Raw genomic sequence first — 20046 nt, forward strand, 5'->3', positions numbered from 1 at the left:
CATACATGAAATTTTCCCTTTCCCTTTCTGCTCACCTTCCTTGATTCTGCTTATCTTACTATACCCCCTTGTCTCTTTCTTCTCCAAAGATTGTGTGGTGAGTTCGCTAACTTAGAGGATAGAAAACTTGGAATAAAAATCCGATCTGATATCTGGGTGGCGACTTGTGGGAAGCGAGGGGGGGCCGGAGGGAAAAAAAAAAAGAAAAAAAAAAAAAAAAAGAAAAGACGAATAGAAGGAGTTGGGGAGGACAACTCCCCCTATTCGTTCCTAAACCACAATCTAGGAAATATTCCACGGTCTATCTGCTGTTGTACCCAACTAGATGATTGATGTTGGAGGACCGCCTGTCTCTGCATCTCATCGGGGAGAGCAAGAATATAGTTCTTCCATTTGTTATAGAATCTGATAATCTGTTTCGGATTGGTAGCTCTTAAGTTACATTGTTCCATCACCATTTGATGTTGTGTTTCTTTCAGGAAGTCTGTAAATTTGGGGGGATTATGGTTTCTCCAATTTTTCAATATTAAATTCCGACCTGTCAATATGAGCAAATTAATGAATCTGTTGTTGGGAACAGCCACAGTATAGTTACATAGGAAGAATATCTGATTTAGAGTCAGCTTGAACTTTACCCCCATTGTCTTGTTAGCCCAAAAATTAATCTTCTGCCAAAATTGGGTTATTTTCGGGCAATCCCAGAAACAATGTGTTAAATCTGCCTTTTCCTTGGAACACTTAGGGCACTTACTTTTAGCCTGACTCCATTTTGCCAGCCTAGCTGGCGTGAAATAAACCCTATTTAATATTTTCAAATGCGATTCTTTCCATGCAGTCATACATGTGGCTCCAGTAACAAGTTTAATACTTTGCTTTAAGGTCTCACTCTCTACCCTCAGATTTGCTTCGAGCCACTTATTCGTCAGAGCCTCGATATTCTTAATACCCAAAGACTTCATAATCATATCATAGAATTGGGAGATAGTGTTCACCCCCTCACGATAATGTGTTATGGCTTGCTTAACCTCGCTATTGTTTATCTCAGGACCTGTTTCTTGTCTCAATTCCTCAAGCCAATGCCTGAGTTGCAAATATGCGTAAAAGCTTGACCTTGGGAGTCCAAACTGTTGAGAGATACTTTCAAACGAACGGAGCCTGAAATTATCATTTTCACATAGCTGTGATACATAAATCACTCCTCTTTCCGCCCATGCTCCAAATGTCGAAGGAATCAAGGCCGCTGGAAAACTTGGATTACCTAAAATTGGTAGAACTTCTGATTTCCGATATTCTATTGCCAATTCCTTACAAATATTCTGCCAAGCTTGTATAATAAATTTAAAGGTAATTAACTGTTTAATTTTGTCAGGTAGTTTGCTAGCTGTATGATGTATAATAGCCTTTAGTGTGAAGGGTTTTATTAGACAGGATTCCATCTCATAAAATGAGACGAGATTCTTTTCAGTGATCCAGTCTAGAGCGAACTTAGCTACTGCTGCATAGTTATAAAACTTCAGATTGGGACAGGCCATTCCTCCAAAAACTTTTGGTAGGGTTAACTTAAGTAAGGACATCCGAGGTTTCTTACATTGCCAAATAAATTGATTGAAAGACTGGTTGAGAAAGATCAAGTCTTTCTTATATAAAAGCAGTGGGAGATTCTGCAAGAAATATAGGAGTTTGGGAAATAATACTACCTTAATAAGCATAATTCGTGCTGTAAGTGAGAGTGGGAGGTTACTCCAACTCTGTAATTTGGTAGCTAGGGCCTTGATGCATTGTTTGAAATTAAGCCCGTACCAAAGATTAGGATCCCTAGTGAGTTTAATTCCTAAATAGGAGATCTGAGTGGATTCTATAAAAGGAAAGTTGTTTGGACTTGTAGATTTACGTATCCATAGAATTTCTGATTTTGCATAGTTTATTTTGTACCCTGAAAATGAACTAAACAGGTTGCAAATATTTAGTAATCGCGGGATAGACGTTGCCGTATTACTTAGAAATAATAGAAGGTCATCAGCAAAAAGAGATAGAACTAACTTATGCCTTCCTAACTGAATGCCCTGCAATTCTTGCCTTAGGTAAATTGCTAGTGGTTCAAGAGATAAATTAAAAAGAAAGGGCGACAAGGGACACCCTTGCCGGGTACCACGACCCAACGTTATCTTTTCGGTAGCTTCTCCATTAACTATAATTGAGGAAGATATCCAAGCCTTATTAATTAAACTAATTTCAGCCCCTAAGACTGCATGAAGGTGTGGCCCTTAAACCAGTTCAATTGGTGGGGGGGGGCAGATTGAATTTATTTCAACACATTTGGACAGTTTCTGTTCAAAATGAGTGGATTCAGAATATTGTTTTTTTTCAGGGGTATCGAATAGGTTTCATAATAAAAACCTCCCATGGGAAGATTCTTTCCCATGTTACAACAAACCCTGTTAAAGTTCAGGTTTAGAGTTTCCAGGGGTGATGGTTCCAGTTCCTCTGCAGGAACAGAGTTTGGGTTTCTATTCAAATTTATTCATTGTCCCAAAGAAATAATTTGTTCAGACCAATTCTGGATCTGAAATTTTTAAATCGTTTTGTAAGAGTCACAACTTTCAAGATGGTGACTATAGGGACTGTTCTGCCTTTCTGTTCAGCATGGTCACTTCATGTCCACAACAGACTTACAGGACGCTTATTTTCACATTCTAATTCATTCAGACCACTATTGTATTCTGAGATTCTTTTTTCTAGATAAGCATTACCAATTTGTCGCTCGTCCTTTTGGGCTAGCGACAGCTCAGAGATTCTTTTCAAAGATTCTTGGTGCTCTTCTATCTGTAATCAGAGAGCAGTGTATTGCAGTGTTTCCAAATTTGGATGATATTTTGGTACTAGCTTTAATCTTTTCATTTAACAGAATCTCACTTGAAACAACTAGTGTGGTTTCTTCAAGACATAGTTGGAATATCAATTTACGATAGAGTTTCTTGATTTCTTAGACAAGGGTCACCTTTTTTAGGTTTCCAGATAAGATTTAGTGTCTATGATTCTTTCTCTGACAGACTAGAGACGAATGAAGTTAATTTTAGTTTGTCTCAACCTTCAGTCTCTATTATTTCCTTCAGTGGCTATGTGCATGGAAGTTTTAGGTCTCATGACTGCAGCATAAGGTGCGATCCTCTTTGCTCGTTTTTGTTTGAGGCCTCTATAGCTTTGCATGTTGCCCCATAGGTGCAGGGATTATTTTCAGATATCCCAACTGATATACTTAAATCCTATCACTCTTTTCTCTCTGATTTGGTGGTTGGACTATCACCTTATTGTTCATGGGTCCTCTTTTGTCCGTCCTACCTGCACTGTATTCTCAACAGATGCAAGTTTTTCAGGTGGGGGAGCTGTCTGAGAGTATCTGACAGCACTAGGGGTTTGGAAACCTCAGGAGGCGAGGTTACCAATCAATATTTTAGAACTCCATGCTATTTTCAGGGCTCTTCAGGCGTGGCCTCTATTGAAGAGAGAACTTTTACATTTGTTTTCAAACAGACAATATCACAGTGGCATATGTCAATCATCAAGGAGGGACTCGCAGTCCTTCAGTTATGGAGGAAGTATCTCGGATACTTTCTTGGATGGAATCCAACTCTTGTCTAATTTCTGCGATTCATATCGCAGGTGTAGACAATTGGGAGGGGGATTATCTAAGCCGTCAGACTTTATATCCGGGGCAGTGGTCTTTCCATCCAGATGTGTTTTTTTATCTTGTACAGATGTGGGGTCTCTCAGAAATAGATCTGATGGTCTCTCGCCTAAACAAGAAGCTTTCCAGATACCTTTCCAGGTCCAAGGATCCTCAGGCGGAGATAGTGGATGCTCTAGTAGTTCCTTGGTTTTTACCAACCTGTTTACATTTTTCTGCCTCTGGTTCTTTTTCTAAGAGTGATCTCCAAGATCATAATGGAACGATCTTATGTGTTTCTGATAGCACCAGCTTGGCCTCTCAGGTTTTGGTATGCAGACCTTGTCAGGTTGTCCAGTTGCCAGCCTTGGCCACTTCCATTTGGCCAGATCTTCTGTTTAATGGGCTGTTTTTCCATCAGGATCTCAAATCTCTAAATTTGAAGGAATGGAAATTGAACTCTTAAGTGTTTAGTCATAGAGGTTTCTCTGACTCAGTTATTAGCACTATGATACAGGCTTGTAAGTCTGTTTCAAGGAGATTTTTTTATGGGTTTGGAAAACCTATATTTCATGATGTTCAAATCATGATTATTCTTGGCATTCTTTTAGAATTCCTAGGATTTTACAGTTTCTTCAGGATGGTTTGGATAAGGTTTTGTCTGCAAATACTTTGAAAGGACACATTTTCTGCTCTTTCTGTCTTATTTCATAGAAAGATTGCTAAACTTCCTGATATTCACTGTTTTGTTCATGCTTTGATTTTTATTAAACAAGTTTTTAAATCTATTTCTCCTCCTTGGAGTTTCAATTTTGGTTTTGACGATTTTACAGGCTCCTCCTTTTGAGCTTATGCATTCTCTGGACATTAATTACTTTCTTGGAAAGTGTTTTTTCTTTTGGCTATCTCTTCTGTTTGAATAGTTTCTGTATTGTCTGCTCTCTCTCGTGAGTCTCTTTATCTGATTTTCTATCAAGATAAAGCTGTTTTGCAGACTTCATTTAAATTTTTGCCAAAAGTTGTGAATTCTAACAACATCAATAAGGAAATTGTTGTTCCTTCTTTGTGTTCTAATCCTAAGAATACTCTTGGAATGTCTTTACATTCTTTGGATGTGGTAAAAGCTTTGAAATATGTCGATGCTACTTAAGATTTCAAAAATACTATTTTAAAGCCAGATAGGTTTTCATGGGATAAATATAGAAATGCCAGGGAAGAGCGAGACTTCTTTATGAATAAAAAATGGGCAATGGAGGATATTACGAATAGGCATTATTGGCAGGGCCTGCAGGGCATATCACCTAAAAATTTGACTAAAATTAGAAATTTCAGGAAAAGTAAAAATATGATTATGTCAATAAAACATAATAATAAAGTATATACCAAATCGCTTGAAATCCGGGAGGCCTTCTTTAAATATTATTAGAATATTTATGCTCTAGGGGATTTAGATGTTAAGGCAAAAGAGTCTTTCTGGGAAAAGATTAAGCTTCCAAAGTTTGATAGTGAGAAATTGGCGCAAGTGAACCTACCAATTCATATTGAGGAAGTCAAGGGTGCTATTGATAGAATAAAGATCGGGAAAGCACCAGGTCCAGACGGCATTTCGGCAGAGTGGTATAGAATATTGAAAATAGATATAGCTGATATATTAACAGAGTTATTTAATTTATATTTTGTCCATGATAGAATGAAATCTGTATATTTTGCGGATTCAGTAATCACGTTGATTCATAAAAAGGGTAAACTATCAGAAGATATGGGTTCGTATAGACCCATATCTCTACTTAATAACGATTATAAACTGTTAATGAACATCATTGCAGAGAGGCTGAATAAAGTAATTGGAGACATAATTCACCCTGATCAGACGGGTTTTATGCCGGGGAGGAATGTAGCGAGGAATATACGCAGGGTCTTATTAACAATTGAGCATTATTATAATAAATTACATAGAACAGGGATACAGAATGAAGTAGATTATGCCTTAATCACAATAGACGCGTTTGATTCAATAATCTGGGATCATTTGACGACCTCTCTATTACATTTTGGGTTTTCGGGTAATCTGGTAAACTTGATATACAAATCACCAAGATCACAAGTATTAGTAAATGGGGGGTTCACACCATATATTACCTTACAAAAAGGAACCAGACAGGGATGCCCACTATCCCCACTTCTTTTTAATATCGCTCTAGAGCCTCTGGCAATTTATTTCAGGGAGAGGTTAGAGGGTATCAAGTTAGGAGATCACAAGGTAGTTATTTCATTATATGCGTACAATGTTATTCTTTTTCTTAGCAACTCTAGGTTAAGTATCCCAATAAGCTTGGAGATTATCAATCAGTTTAGTAAATTTACAGGGTATAAAGTAAATTTACAGAAGTCAGAAATATTATGGATCAATAAAAATAAAAATAGTTATAGTAAACACCCGTATAGGGAAGTAGCCCATATCAGATATTTGGGAATCATTTTGGGAAAGGATCCAAGTGGGTGGTACAATCTCAATTATGCTGACTATTTTGTTAATTTCCACGCTGAATTGCAGAGATGGAATATATATTTTCTTTCATTATCAGCCAAAATCATGCTTATTAAGACAATTATTTTCCCGCGTCTATTGTTTCTACTTCAAAATATACCTTTATTTATTACAAGGCAGGATATTATCAAATATAATAAGGCATGCACCAATTTCATTTGGGGAAAGATGAGACCCCGGATATCTTTAGACAGATTAACCATACCTAAAAAATATGGGGGAATGGCTCTACCAAACCTACGCTACTATCATTGGATAGCGATGATAAAATATGCCTTAGACTGGTTACTGGAGGCGCGATATATATTACATATTATGATTTAGAGACAGAATTAATAAGACCTTTTAACTTAAAATCTGCCCTACATCATACTTATGCAAAATTGCCGGAGAATATTAAACAACTTTCAACAATTTCAAATATTATTCTGGCCTGGCAAAAATATTGTAATTTAATGGGGGTGGATTTTAGAAAATCCAGATATCTCCCGATCATCGGAACCCCTGATTTTTCTCCAGGGCAAGATAATATAGTTTTTAGAGAATGGTATGCAAAAGGAATATTATATTTTGCACAACTTTTGATATCTGGTACAGATAAATTACAACTGTATGGTGATATAGCAAAAAAGTTTCAGTTACCTCAAAAGATTTTTTATGCCTATTTGCAAGTTAGAAGTTTTATGACAACACTGTCTCAATCAAGTGAGCTAGGATGGGACTTACAAGAGTTGGAGGCAGGACTCAATTTGTATAAAGCAGGCATCAGATCATTAAAATACTGGCATAATATTCTATTTGATAATCTAGGGTCCAAACATATTAGGGAAATTACACAGAAGCTTCAAAAGTATGTTCCAAATATTCAGGAAGAAGAGGTTGTGAAAAGCATTAGTTTAAGTATGTCAGCAACGACAGTAATTAGTTGGAGGGAAACGCATTGGAGAATTATCAACAATTATTATTTAACGCCGGATAGGCTAAATAAGTGGGCAAGTGCAGAGTTGAATATTTGTTGTTATAAGTGTAGTGCTGGGAGAGCAGACCTATTGCATTGTTTGTGGTTATGTCCCAAAATCAGACAATTCTGGGCCAAGGTGAATTATTGGTTAAACAAATATGTGGGGCCACGGATTGAATTTACTCCATGTATAATCTTTTTTTTGTATCAAGGCTTGTTAGAACCAGGAGAGAGGCAGTTAGTTAACACCGGTATAATGCTAGCACGAAATTTAATAGTTAAAAATTGGAAAAGAAGAAGAGCCCCTGTGTTAGGGGAGTTTATTAGATTAATTTATCTACAAATGAGAATAGAACTTTATGATAATAATTTAAGAAAGGAGACAAATCTCAGGAAGTTTTTCAATAAGTGGTTAAAACTACTCTTGGATTGGCCATTAGATATGCAAAGGCAATTTATTTCCCCTCTAAAAAATCTAATACCCTTCTTAACTTTGGTGGCGGAAGAGAGGATACCTTACCAATGGGGGGAGGTAAGGAGTTAACTGAGATAGGACCTTACAAAAGATACATAAGTAGTATTTTGGAGGGGGGGCGTCTTTTTTTCTTTTTTTTTTTCTTTTTTTTTTTCTTTTTTTTTTTCTTTTTTTTTTTTTTTGTAGTGTGTATGGGGGTGTGTGTGTAGAGCTGTGAGTCAAAAATAGTATAAAAACAGTAGTGTGTATAAAGAAATAAAGAATGAAGGGCCCTGGTTAACGATCAAAAAAGTATGGATCGCCAATAAATATAATTTTTCTTTTTGCTCTCTCATGTATTTTAATTTTTTTTTTTTTGGAGGTTGTATTATTGGCCCTGCGTGGCGCAAAATTGGAAATGTATTGTTGTCTCTTATTACCTTATTTTGTTGGATGTATTATACACTACTGGTTATAAATAAATATTAAAAAAAAAAAAAAGTTTTCAAAAATACTTCTAGTCTATTTGTTATTTTTTCTGGCTCCAGGAAAGGTCAGAAAGCCTCTGGCCTAGATTTAGAGTTTGGCGGTAGCCGTGAAAACCAGCGTTAGAGGCTCCTAACGCTGGTTTTGGGCTACCGCCGGTATTTAGAGTCAGTCATTTAACCCCTTAATGACAACTGACGTACCAGGTACGTCCTGCAAAAACTTGCAGTTAGTGACAATGGACGTACCTGGTACGTCAGTTGTCTTAGAGAGTGCTGGAAGCGATGGTTGGGGCAGCTACACTACAGAAAAAATAAAACATGTAACAAAACAACAAAACACTTTTTTTGGGGGGGAAAACTGGGTACTGGCAGACAGCTGCCAGTACCCAAGATGGTGGCAATTAGGTAGGTGGGGAGGGTTAGAGAGGTGTTTGGGGGGGATCAGGGAGGTTGGGGGTTAAGGCAGGGGTCCATCACAGCTGAATAATTAAAAAAAACAAAAAACAAAAAAAAAACACCTTTTATTTTAGTACTGGCAGACTTTCTGCCAGTACTTAAGATGGCGGGGACAATTGTGGGGTGGGGGAGGGAAGAGAGCTGTCTGGGAGGGATCAGGGGGTGGGATGTGTCAGGTGGGAGGCTGATCTCTACACTAAAGCTAAAATTAACCCTGCAAGCTCTCTACAAGCTACCTAATTAACCCCTTCACTGCTGGGCTTAATACAAGTGTGGTGCGCAGCAGCATTTAGCGGCCTCCTAATTGCCAAAAAGCAACGCCAAAGCCATATATGTCTGCTATTTATGAACAAAGAAGATCCCAGAGAAGCATTTACAACCATTTGTGCCATAATTGCACAAGCTGTTTGTAAATAATTTAAGTGAGAAACCTAAAATTGTGAAAAATGTCACTTTTTTTTTTATTTGCTCGCATTTGGCGGTGAAATGGTGGCATGAAATATACCAAAATGGGCCTAGATCAATACTTTGGGTTGTCTACTACACTACACTAAAGCTAAAATTAACCCTTCAAGGTCCCTACAAGATCCCTAATTAACCCCTTCACTGCTGGGCATAATACACGTGTGGTGCGCAGCTGCATTTAGCGGCCTTCTAATTACCAAAAAGCAACGCCAAAGCCATATATGTCTGCTATTTCTGAACAAAGGGGATCCCAGAGAAGCATTTACAACCATTTGTGCCATAATTGCACAAACTGTTTGTAAATAATTTCAGTGAGAAACCTAAAGTTTGTGACAAAATTTGTGAAAAAGTGAACAATTTTTTTTATTTGCTCGCATTTGGCAGTGAAATGGTGGCATGAAATATACCAAAATGGGCATAAATCAATACTTTGGGTTGTCTTCTAAAAAAAAATATATACATGTCAAGGGATATTCAGGGATTCCGGACAGATATCAGTGTTCCAATGTAACTAGCGCTAATTTTGAAAAAAAGTGGTTTGGAAATAGCAAAGTTCTACTTGTACTTATTGCCCTATAACTTGCAAAAAAAGCAAACAACATGTAACCATTGGGTATTTCTAAACTCAGGACAAAATTTAGAAACTATTTAGCATGGGTGTTTTTTGGTGGTTGTAGATGTGTAACATATTTTGGAGGTCAAAGTTAGAAAAAGTGTGTTTTTTTCCATTTTTTCCTCATATTTTATATATTTTTTATATTAAATTATAAGATGTGATGAAAAAAATGGTATCTTTAGAAAGTCCATTTAATGGCGAGAAAAACGGTATATAATATGTGTGGGTACAGTAAATGAGTAAGAGGAAAATTACAGCTAAACACAAACACTGCAGAAATGTAAAAATAGCCATTGTCATTAAGGGTAAGAAAACTGAAAAATGGTCCGGTCATTAAGGGGTTAAGGGTCTAACGCTCACTTTCCAGCCGCGACTTTTCCATACCGCAGATCCCCTTACGTCAATTGCGTATCCTATCTTTTCAATGGGATCTTTCTAACTCCGGTATTTAGAGTCGTGGCTCAAGTGAGCGTTAGAAATCTAACGACCAAACTCCAGCCGCAGAAAAAAGTCAGTAGTTAAGAGCTTTCTGGGCTAACCCCGGTTTATAAAGCTCTTAACTACTGTGCTCTAAAGTACACTAACACCCATAAACTACCTATGTACCCCTAAACCGAGGTCCCCCCACATCGCCGCCACTCGATTCAATTTTTTTAACCCCTAATCTGCCGACCGCCACCTAGGTTATACTTATGTATCCCTAATCTGCTGCCTCTAACACCGCCGACCCCTATATTATATTTATTAACCCCTAATCTGCCCCCCTCAACGTCGCCTCCACCTGCCTACACTTATTAACCCCTAATCTGCCGAGCGGATCTCACCGCTACTATAATAAAGTTATTAACCCCTAATCCGCCTCACTCCCGCCTCAATAACCCTATAATAAATAGTATTAACCCCTAATCGGCCCTCCCTAACATCGCCGACACCTAACTTCAATTATTAACCCCTAATCTGCCGACCTAATCTCGCCGCTACTGTAATAAATGTATTAACCCCTAAAGCTAAGTCTAACCCTAACACTAACACCCCCCTAAGTTAAATATAATTTAAATCTAACGAAATAAATTAACTCTTATTAAATAAATTATTCCTATTTAAAGCTAAATACTTACCTGTAAAATAAACCCTAACATAGCTACAATATAAATTATAATTATATTATAGCTATTTTAGGATTTATATTTATTTTACAGGCAACTTTGTATTTATTTTAACTAGGTACAATAGCTATTAAATAGTTAAGAACTATTTAATAGCTAAAATAGTTAAAATAATTACAAAATCACCTGTAAAATAAATCCTAACCTAAGTTACAATTAAACCTAACACTACACTATCAATAAATTAATTAAATAAAATATCTACAATTATCTACAATTAAACCTAACACTACACTATCAATAAATTAATTAAATACAATATCTACAAATAAATACAATGAAATAAACTAACTAAAGTACAAAAAATAAAAAAGAACTAAGTTACAAAAAATAAAAAAATATTTACAAACATTAGAAAAATATTACAACAATTTTAAACTAATTACACCTACTCTAAGCCCCCTAATAAAATAACAAAGCCCCCCAAAATAAAAAAATGCCCTACCCTATTCTAAATTAAAAAAGTTCAAAGCTCTTTTACCTTACCAGCCCTGAACAGGGCCCTTTGCGGGGCATGCCCCAAAGAATTCATCTCTTTTGCCTGTAAAAAAAAACATACAATACCCCCCCCAACATTACAACCCACCACCCACATACCCCTATTCTAACCCAAACCCCCCCTTAAATAAACCTAACACTAAGCCCCTGAAGATCTTCCTACCTTGTCTTCACCATGCCAGGTTCACCGATCGGTCCAGAGTCTTGATCCAAGCCCAAGCAGGGGGCTGAAGAGTGACATCCATCCTCGGGCTGAAGTCTGGATCCAAGCGGCGGCTGAAGAAATCCATCATCGGGCTGAAGTCGGAAGTCCATCATCGGGATGAAGTCTTCTATCAAGCCGCATCTTCAATCTTCTTTCTTCTGGAGCGGAGCGGAGCCATCTTCTTTCCAACCGACGCGGATCCAACCTCTTCAACCGACGCCTACTCGCCGAATGAAGGTTCCTTTAAGGGACGTCATCCAAGATGGTGTCCCTCGAATTCCGATTGGCTGATAGGATTCTATCAGCCAATCGGAATTAAGGTAGGAAAATTCTGATTGGCTGATGGAATCAGCCAATCAGAATCAAGTTCAATCCGATTGGCTGATCCGATCAGCCAATCAGATTGAGCTCGCATTCTATTGGCTGTTCCGATCAGCCAATAGAATGCGAGCTCAATCTGATTGGCTGATCGGATCAGCCAATCGGATTGAACTTGATTCTGATTGGCTGATTCCATCAGCCAATCAGAATTTTCCTACCTTAATTCCGATTGGCTGATAGAATCCTATCAGCCAATCGGAATTCGAGGGACGCCATCTTGGATGACGTCCCTTAAAGGAACCTTCATTCGGCGAGTAGGCGTCGGTTGAAGAGGTTGGATCCGCGTCGGTTGGAAAGAAGATGGCTCCGCTCCGCTCCAGAAGAAAGAAGATTGAAGATGCGGCTTGATAGAAGACTTCATCCCGATGATGGACTTCCTACTTCAGCCCGATGATGGATTTCTTCAGCCGCCGCTTGGATCCAGACTTCAGCCCGAGGATGGACGTCACTCTTCAGCCCCCCGCTTGGGCTTGGATCAAGACTCTGGACCGATCGGTGAACCTGGCATGGTGAAGACAAGGTAGGAAGATCTTCAGGGGCTTAGTGTTAGGTTTATTTAAGGGGGGTTTGGGTTAGAATAGGGGTATGTGGGTGGTGGGTTGTAATGTTGGGGGGGGGGTATTGTATGTTTTTTTTTACAGGCAAAAGAGATGAATTCTTTGGGGCATGCCCCGCAAAGGGCCCTGTTCAGGGCTGGTAAGGTAAAAGAGCTTTGAACTTTTTTAATTTAGAATAGGGTAGGGCATTTTTTTATTTTGGGGGGCTTTGTTATTTTATTAGGGGGCTTAGAGTAGGTGTAATTAGTTTAAAATTGTTGTAATATTTTTCTAATGTTTGTAAATATTTTTTTATTTTTTGTAACTTAGTTCTTTTTTATTTTTTGTACTTTAGTTAGTTTATTTCATTGTATTTATTTGTAGATATTGTATTTAATTAATTTATTGATAGTGTAGTGTTAGGTTTAATTGTAGATAATTGTAGGTATTTTATTTAATTCATTTATTGATAGTGTAGTGTTAGGTTTAATTGTAACTTAGGTTAGGATTTATTTTACAGGTAATTTTGTAATTATTTTAACTATTTTAGCTATTAAATAGTTATTAACTATTTAATAGCTATTGTACCTGGTTAAAATAATGCCTGTAAAATAAATATTAATCCTAAAATAGCTACAATGTAATTATAATTTATATTGTAGCTATATTAGGGTTTATTTTGCAGGTAAGTATTTAGCTTTAAATAGGAATAAGTTATTTAATAAGAGTTAATTTATTTCGTTAGAATAAAATTATATTTAACTTAGGGGGGTGTTAGTGTTAGGGTTAGAATTAGCTTTAGGGGTTAAAAAATTTATTAGAGTAGCGGTGAGCTCCGATCGGCAGATTAGGGGTTAATACTTGAAGTTAGGTGTCGGCAATGTTAGGGAGGGCAGATTAGGGGTTAATACTATTTCTTATAGGGTTATTGAGGCGGGAGTGAGGCGGATTAGGGGTTAATACATTTATTATAGTAGCGCTCAGGTCCGGTCGGCAGATTAGGGGTTAATAAGTGTAGTTAGGTGGAGGCGACGTTGGGGGCGGCAGATTAGGGGTTAATAAATATAATATAGGGGTCGGCGGTGTTAGGGGCAGCAGATTAGGGGTACATAGGGATAATGTAAGTAGCGGCGGTTTACGGAGCAGCAGATTAGGGATTAAAAAAAATATGCAGGTGTCAGCGATAGCGGGGGCGGCAGAATAGGGGTTAATAAGTGTAAGGTTAGGGGTGTTTAGACTCGGGGTACATGTTAGAGTGTTAGGTGCAGACGTAGGAAGTGTTTCCCCATAGGAAACAATGGGGCTGCGTTAGGAGCTGAACGCGGCTTTTTTGCAGGTGTTAGGTTTTTTTTCAGCTCAAACAGCCCATTGTTTCCTATGGGGGAATCGTGCACGAGCACGTTTTTGAGGCTGGCCGCGTCCGTAAGCACCGCTGGTATCTAGAGTTGCAGTGGCGGTAAATTATGCTCTACGCTCCCTTTTTGGAGCCTAACGCACTGAAAACCCAGCCATTCTGTTAACTCTAAATACCAGCGGTATTTAAAAGGTGCGGCCAGAAAAAAGCACGCGTAGCTAACGCACCCCCTTAGCCGCAAAACTCCAAATCTAGGCGTCTGTTATTTCTCTGGCTTCTTGGTTGAGACTTTTGATTCACAAAGCCTATTTGGAGGCGGGGCAGTCTCCACCTCAGAGAATTACAGCTCATTCTACTAGATCAGTTGCCATTTCTTGGGCTCTCAAGAATGAAGCTTCAGTTGATCAAATTTGCAACTTGGTCTAATTTGCATACTTTTACTTTATTTTACCATTTTTAAGTGTTTGCTTCTTCGGAAGCAGCCTTTGGTAGAAAAGTTCTTCAGGCAGTTGTCTCAGCTTGATTCTAATGCCTTTGATGTGAGGTTTCTTGACATTTTTAAGAAAATTTAAATATTTTTGGGGATTTAATTTTTTCAATGGAAATAGCTGTTTTTATTTTATCCCTCCCTCTATAGTGACTCGTGGACTTCCACATCTTGGGTATTATATCCCATACGTCACTAGCTCATGGACTCTTGCCACTTACATGAAAGAAAACATAATGTATGTAAGAATTTACCTGATAAATTAATTTCTTTCATAGTGGCAAGAGTCCATGAGACCCACCCTATTTTTTGTGGTTATGATTTTTTTGTATAAAACACATTATTTTTTCCAGTTCCTCTTTTTGTATGCTTTTTATTCCTTTTTATACACCTCACTTCTTGGCTATACGTTAAACTGAGGTATGAGTGAGGTGGGAGGTGTATTTATAGGCATTTTGATGTTTGGGAAACTTTGCCTCCTCCTGGTAGGAATGTATATCCCATACGTCACTAGCTCATGGACTCTTGCCACTATGAAAGAAATTAATTTATCAGGTAAGTTTTTACATAAATTATGTTTTTTTCTTTCATGATTCAGGCAGAGCATACCATTTTAAACATCTTTCTTATTTACTTCTATTATCAAATTTGCTTTATTCTCTTGAAATATCCTTTGTTGATGGAGCAGCAGTGCATAACTAGGAACTAGCTCAATGCATTTGGCAAGTCGATGACAAGACCATATATGTGCAGCCACCAATCAGCAGATAGCTCCCAGTAGTTCACATGAGCCTACCTAAGTATGCTTTTAAAAAAAGGATACCAACACAATTAAGCAAATTAGATAATAGACTTCAATTTGAAAGATTTAACACTGCATGTTCTATTTGAATCATGAAAGTTTAGCTTTGACTTGACTGTCCTATGTCTTGACTAAAATCCTCTTCAAAAGATCTGGTACGCACAAGGCTTGCTCCGTGTCCTGGCTGGGAGACTCCCTCTGCACTTCTAGCCAGAATGTAGCACTGTGGCGCCAGCCCACCAGGAAATCTCCTGGCATCCCGGTGGGCCAATCCGGCACTGATGGCTTCTGGCTTAGAAGTAAAAAATTAACTATTCAGTGGCGTGGCCTGTGTGAAGAGTTAGATCACTTCAGGCAGTGAGTTATACCTAAAAATGAAGTGCAGTGTAGTAACAATTGCGATGCTATGTTGGTTTTCTTGTTTCCCCACCTACCTCCCAAATCCTGCAAATTATTCAAAATGAATCCTCTCTTCCAATTTCAAGCCCTCTACTTCCCTGCTAAATATTCTCAACTGACGGTAACCACTTTATAATTACAAGACATTTCTGTTGTCTTTCTTTAAAATACATTTTTAAAACAAATTAACAACTTGTTTGCTGCAATTCTTTTTAAATGGACAAACTACACCTACCACTTCCCTTATTTGGAGGAGTCAATCTGGGCTTGAATCTAAATACAAGAAGGCTAGCTTCCATCAAAACGTTAGTGTAAAGTGCATCGTCTTGCAGTTGTTATCAGTTAAAGACAATTAGGAAACAATATGTAGCAGGGTTAGCCTTGTGAAGTCAGCAGAGTGCTTTTCCCAAGCCTGAGACTTAGTAAAGCCACTATTTTTAGACACAAATTATGTAAAAAGGGGGGTAAAATAAAAAATGAAAGTATTAATATTATTATTTACTATTAATAGGTATTTGTAGAGCACCAACAGATTCTGCAGCGCTATAAACATAGTTGGTATACACTACAGGATAAAATTTATAGGGATCAAATGGGTAGTGGGCCCTGCCGAGAGTTGCACTTTTGTAGTCGGCTCCTATGAAGGTGATCTACAAACACCTGGGTTCATAGGCTTACATTCTAAGGGGAAAGCGATGGAGATAGGAAAGGTTAGTGTTGGTTGTATGCATCCCTGAATAGTAGAGTCTTTAAGGAGTGCTTGAAGCTGTTAAAACTAGGGGAGAGTCTTGTGGAGCGAGGCAGGGAGTTCCACAGGATGGGGGCCAGTCTGGAGAAGTCCTGTAAAACGGGAATGTGAGGAAGTAACAAGAGAAGAGGAGAGTAGGAGATCATGAGCAGAGCGAAGGGGACAGGAGGGAGAGTATCTGGAGACAAGGTCGGAAATGTAGTGGGGAGCAGTGCAGTTGAGGGCTTTATATGTCAGCGTGAGGATTTTGTGTTTAATTCATTATGTATTGTAAAGGAGCTATGCGGCAGCTAGGTAGACCAGAGAGGACAGAGTTGCAGTATTCGAGATGGGAAAGGATGAGAGAGTGGATTAAAATCTTAGTTGTGTCTTGTGTAAGGAAATGTCTAATTTTAGAGATTTTTTAAGGTGGAAGCGGCAGGCTTTAGCCAAGGACTGAATGTGAGGAGTGAAGGAAAGGTCTGAGTCAAGTCAAGTGTGACCCCAAGACATCGGGCATGCGGGGTAGGGGTAATGATGGAATTATCAACAGTTATAGAAAATTGGGGGGTGGAGATTTTGGAGGAAGGGGGAAAAATAAGGAGTTCAGTTTTGGAGAGATTTAGCTTAAGGTAGTGAGAGGACATCCAAGATGAGATATGAGAAAGTATAATGCAAAGTTGTTTTACTACACAAAACTAAACATTGTGGCCCCCATTTATCAAAGCCTGGACAGAGAAGGTTTGCTTTCTGTGAACCTGTCCGTCTAGGTTCGCAGTCAGAAGTACTCTGCCCATATTTAACATCACATAAGCATCTGCATGTGCCATGTTGCCACCTGGTGGGATTTTAATTCACAAGCTAACATATGGAGGCCCATTAATCAAGCTCCGTATGGAGCTTGAGGGCCCGTGTTTCTGGCGATCAGGTCCGACAGACATTTGGTAAATAGGCCTCATGGACTACAGGTTAGGAATCAGCGGTCTGATACAGCTGATTCTTAACTATCAGCTGCAGACTCTTTGTATAAAAATCTCAAGGTGTTTACTGTCCCTTTAAGTGCCAAATACATTATAAAATCCTTCACCTATCCTTCATGGCTATTTATTTCTCTGATCCTGTGACCTTTCCATTCCTTTCCTTTAAAGAGGAATGTAAGTCACATGTGTACTGGGCTATACAGCTCTAGAGCATTTATTTAAAGGGACATTAAACCCAAAAAAAAAAAATATTTCATGATTCAGATAGAACAAGCAATTTTAAACAAATTTCTAATTTACTTCTATTATCTAATTTGCTTCATTCTCTTGATATCATTGAGGTGAAAAGCATATCTAGATAGGCTCAGTAGCTGCTGATTGGTGGCTGCACATAGATGCCTCGTGTGATTGGCTCACCTTTGTGCATTGCTATTTCTTCAACAAATATCTAAAGAATGAAGCAAATTAGATAATAGAGAATGCAATTTTAAACAACATTTCAATTTACTTCTATCTGAATCATGAAAGAAAATATTTTGTATATTGTCCCTTTAAGGCACTTTGTACTGCAAAGCATGTGGGGAAAAACAGAAAGAAAGACAGAGATTAATTTAGCTTATTTTTCAACAATAAGATCAGCAACAAGTGCATGTGAGGTTACTGGGGGTGTTGATTGGTAGTTATGCTGTGTGCACAGGGCATCATGGAACAAGCGTACCTATAAGTGCTTGGGTAAACTGCACATGTAAATGGTGCTGATCTTGACATTTAAAAAGACAAATGCTAAAAGTAGCCTTTTTACAACACCTAAGCAAAGTATTACCCTTATGTCAGTTTAAGGCTAAGGGGTCGATTTATCACGCTGTGGAGGACAGGGGCGGACATACCTGCCCATGTCTGCCGCAGCTTGCCTATGGCTGAATATTTTGCTCTTGCTTGCAATCCTGCCCTCTGCCCACGCAAAGCCAATCACGCGCTGGCAGGAGCTGTCAATCTCCCCGGTCGGAATAAACCGTGGAGATTGAATTTCGCCACTTTAGAGGTAGCAAAAGATTGGGAAGCAGCGGTCTGATGACTGCTGCTTGTTAAATACGGCATGCAGATTCTCTTGTGAGAACCTGCAGCCATAGTGGGTCGAAAGGCTTGTGAAGCCTTTGATAAATCAACCCCTAAATGTAATTTTAGAATCTGTTAGTTTTTGGATGTGTTCACAGTGCCTTCTTTAAAGTGATGGTAAACTTCCTCTTTAGATAAACAGATCCAGAATGTTAGCAATATTTTATGGCATTTAATTCATCAGTTGTAATGAAGATGCACTTTAACCTCCTTTTTAAAGTAGTGCTAAAATACCCAGCGCTTTGGACGCCCACTTCAAAAGTTTTTTGTTTTTTTTTGTGAGCTGATTTAAACTTTTCTCCAATCGGCGGTCTAGCTACAATAAAAGTGCCATACGGCTAGAGCACTGATTGGAGAACAGCTCAAACCATTAGCTCACAAAAAAAAAATACCATACTCACAGTATCCTGTTTTGTTCTATACACTTTAAAATGCACTTTTATTTACACTTCATATTTGTCTTGTCAAAATGGAGTGTTGTATATACATGGCCAATGTCACACAAATAATATATACTTATAATGTTTTTCTTTTTACATATTTAGCATAAAATAGACAAGCGACTTTTTAAAACACACATAAGTAACACATTATAATACAAAATATCAAGGTATTTAATGTCCATTTAATCCAAAGGGGCATGAACATTTTTCTTTCATGATTCAGATAGAGCATACCATTTTAAGCAACTTTCCAATTAACTTCTAAAATCAAATTTGATTAATTCTCTTGTTATTCTTTGTTGAAGGATCCGCAATTCACTTCTGCAAATTAGACAATAAGTAAATTGTAAAAGTGTTTAAAATGACATGCTCTATTTGAATCCTAATTTTGACTTTATGGTCACTTTAAACACAAAGGGCTAGATTACAAGTGGAGCGCTAAATATCGTCCACTTTGTAATACAAGAACACAATAATATGCACTGGTATTACAAGTTAAAGGGACAGTAAACCTTAAAAATAATGTTATATAATTCTGCACATAGTGCAGAATTATATAACATTATTTAAGTGCTATAGTTATAAATGCCTTTTTTCCCTTTTAATATTTGAAAAATATGGCGCTTTTACAGACCCGCTCTCTGCTCTCTGCTGAGCGGGTCTGTTTTTATTACTCAGCGCATCGGGCCAGCTGTATAGTCACAGCCCGGCCCGACCGCGCCATAACATTAAGTGAAGCTCGCTCCTGCTGTCAGACAGAGCAGGAGCGAGCTTCACTTAATGTTATGGCGCGGTCGGGCCGGGCTGTGACTATACAGCTGGCCCGATGCGCTGAGTAATAAAAACAGACCCGCTCAGCAGAGAGCGGGTCTGTAAAAGCGCCATATTTTTCAAATATTAAAAGGGAAAAAAGGCATTTATAACTATAGCACTTAAATAATGTTATATAATTCTGCACTATGTGCAAAATTATATAACATTATTTTTTAGGTTTACTGACACTTTAAGTGCAATGTGAACACGAGCTTGTGATCGCATTGCTAGGAAGCATTGTGCTCACAAAAGCGTGCTTCCATATGCTCCTATGGGAGTCTTGTTCTGATGCCGTCAGAGATGGCATTAGAACCTCGCACAGCGAAAGGGGGTAAGTAAGCGCAGCGATGGGCAGCATTTTTAAATATATATGTATAAGCTAATATACATATACTGTATATATTTATGTGTTAATATGTAATGGCACTTAAAAAGTGCCCTTTTTTTTCTAACACCCCACTCCCACCAACTTTAAAACCCCAAAACT

At 38.1% G+C, this 20046-nt stretch overlaps 1 protein-coding gene across 1 annotated transcript in view; it reads right to left on the reverse strand.

The window, feature by feature from the left end:
* Positions 1–20046, reverse strand: part of TBC1D2 (TBC1 domain family member 2) — a 236611-nt gene that overhangs the window by 215101 nt on the left and 1464 nt on the right. The window lies entirely within an intron of this gene.

This window comes from Bombina bombina, chromosome 2 (genome assembly GCF_027579735.1).
Source record: "Bombina bombina isolate aBomBom1 chromosome 2, aBomBom1.pri, whole genome shotgun sequence".
NCBI lineage: Eukaryota > Metazoa > Chordata > Amphibia > Anura > Bombinatoridae > Bombina > Bombina bombina.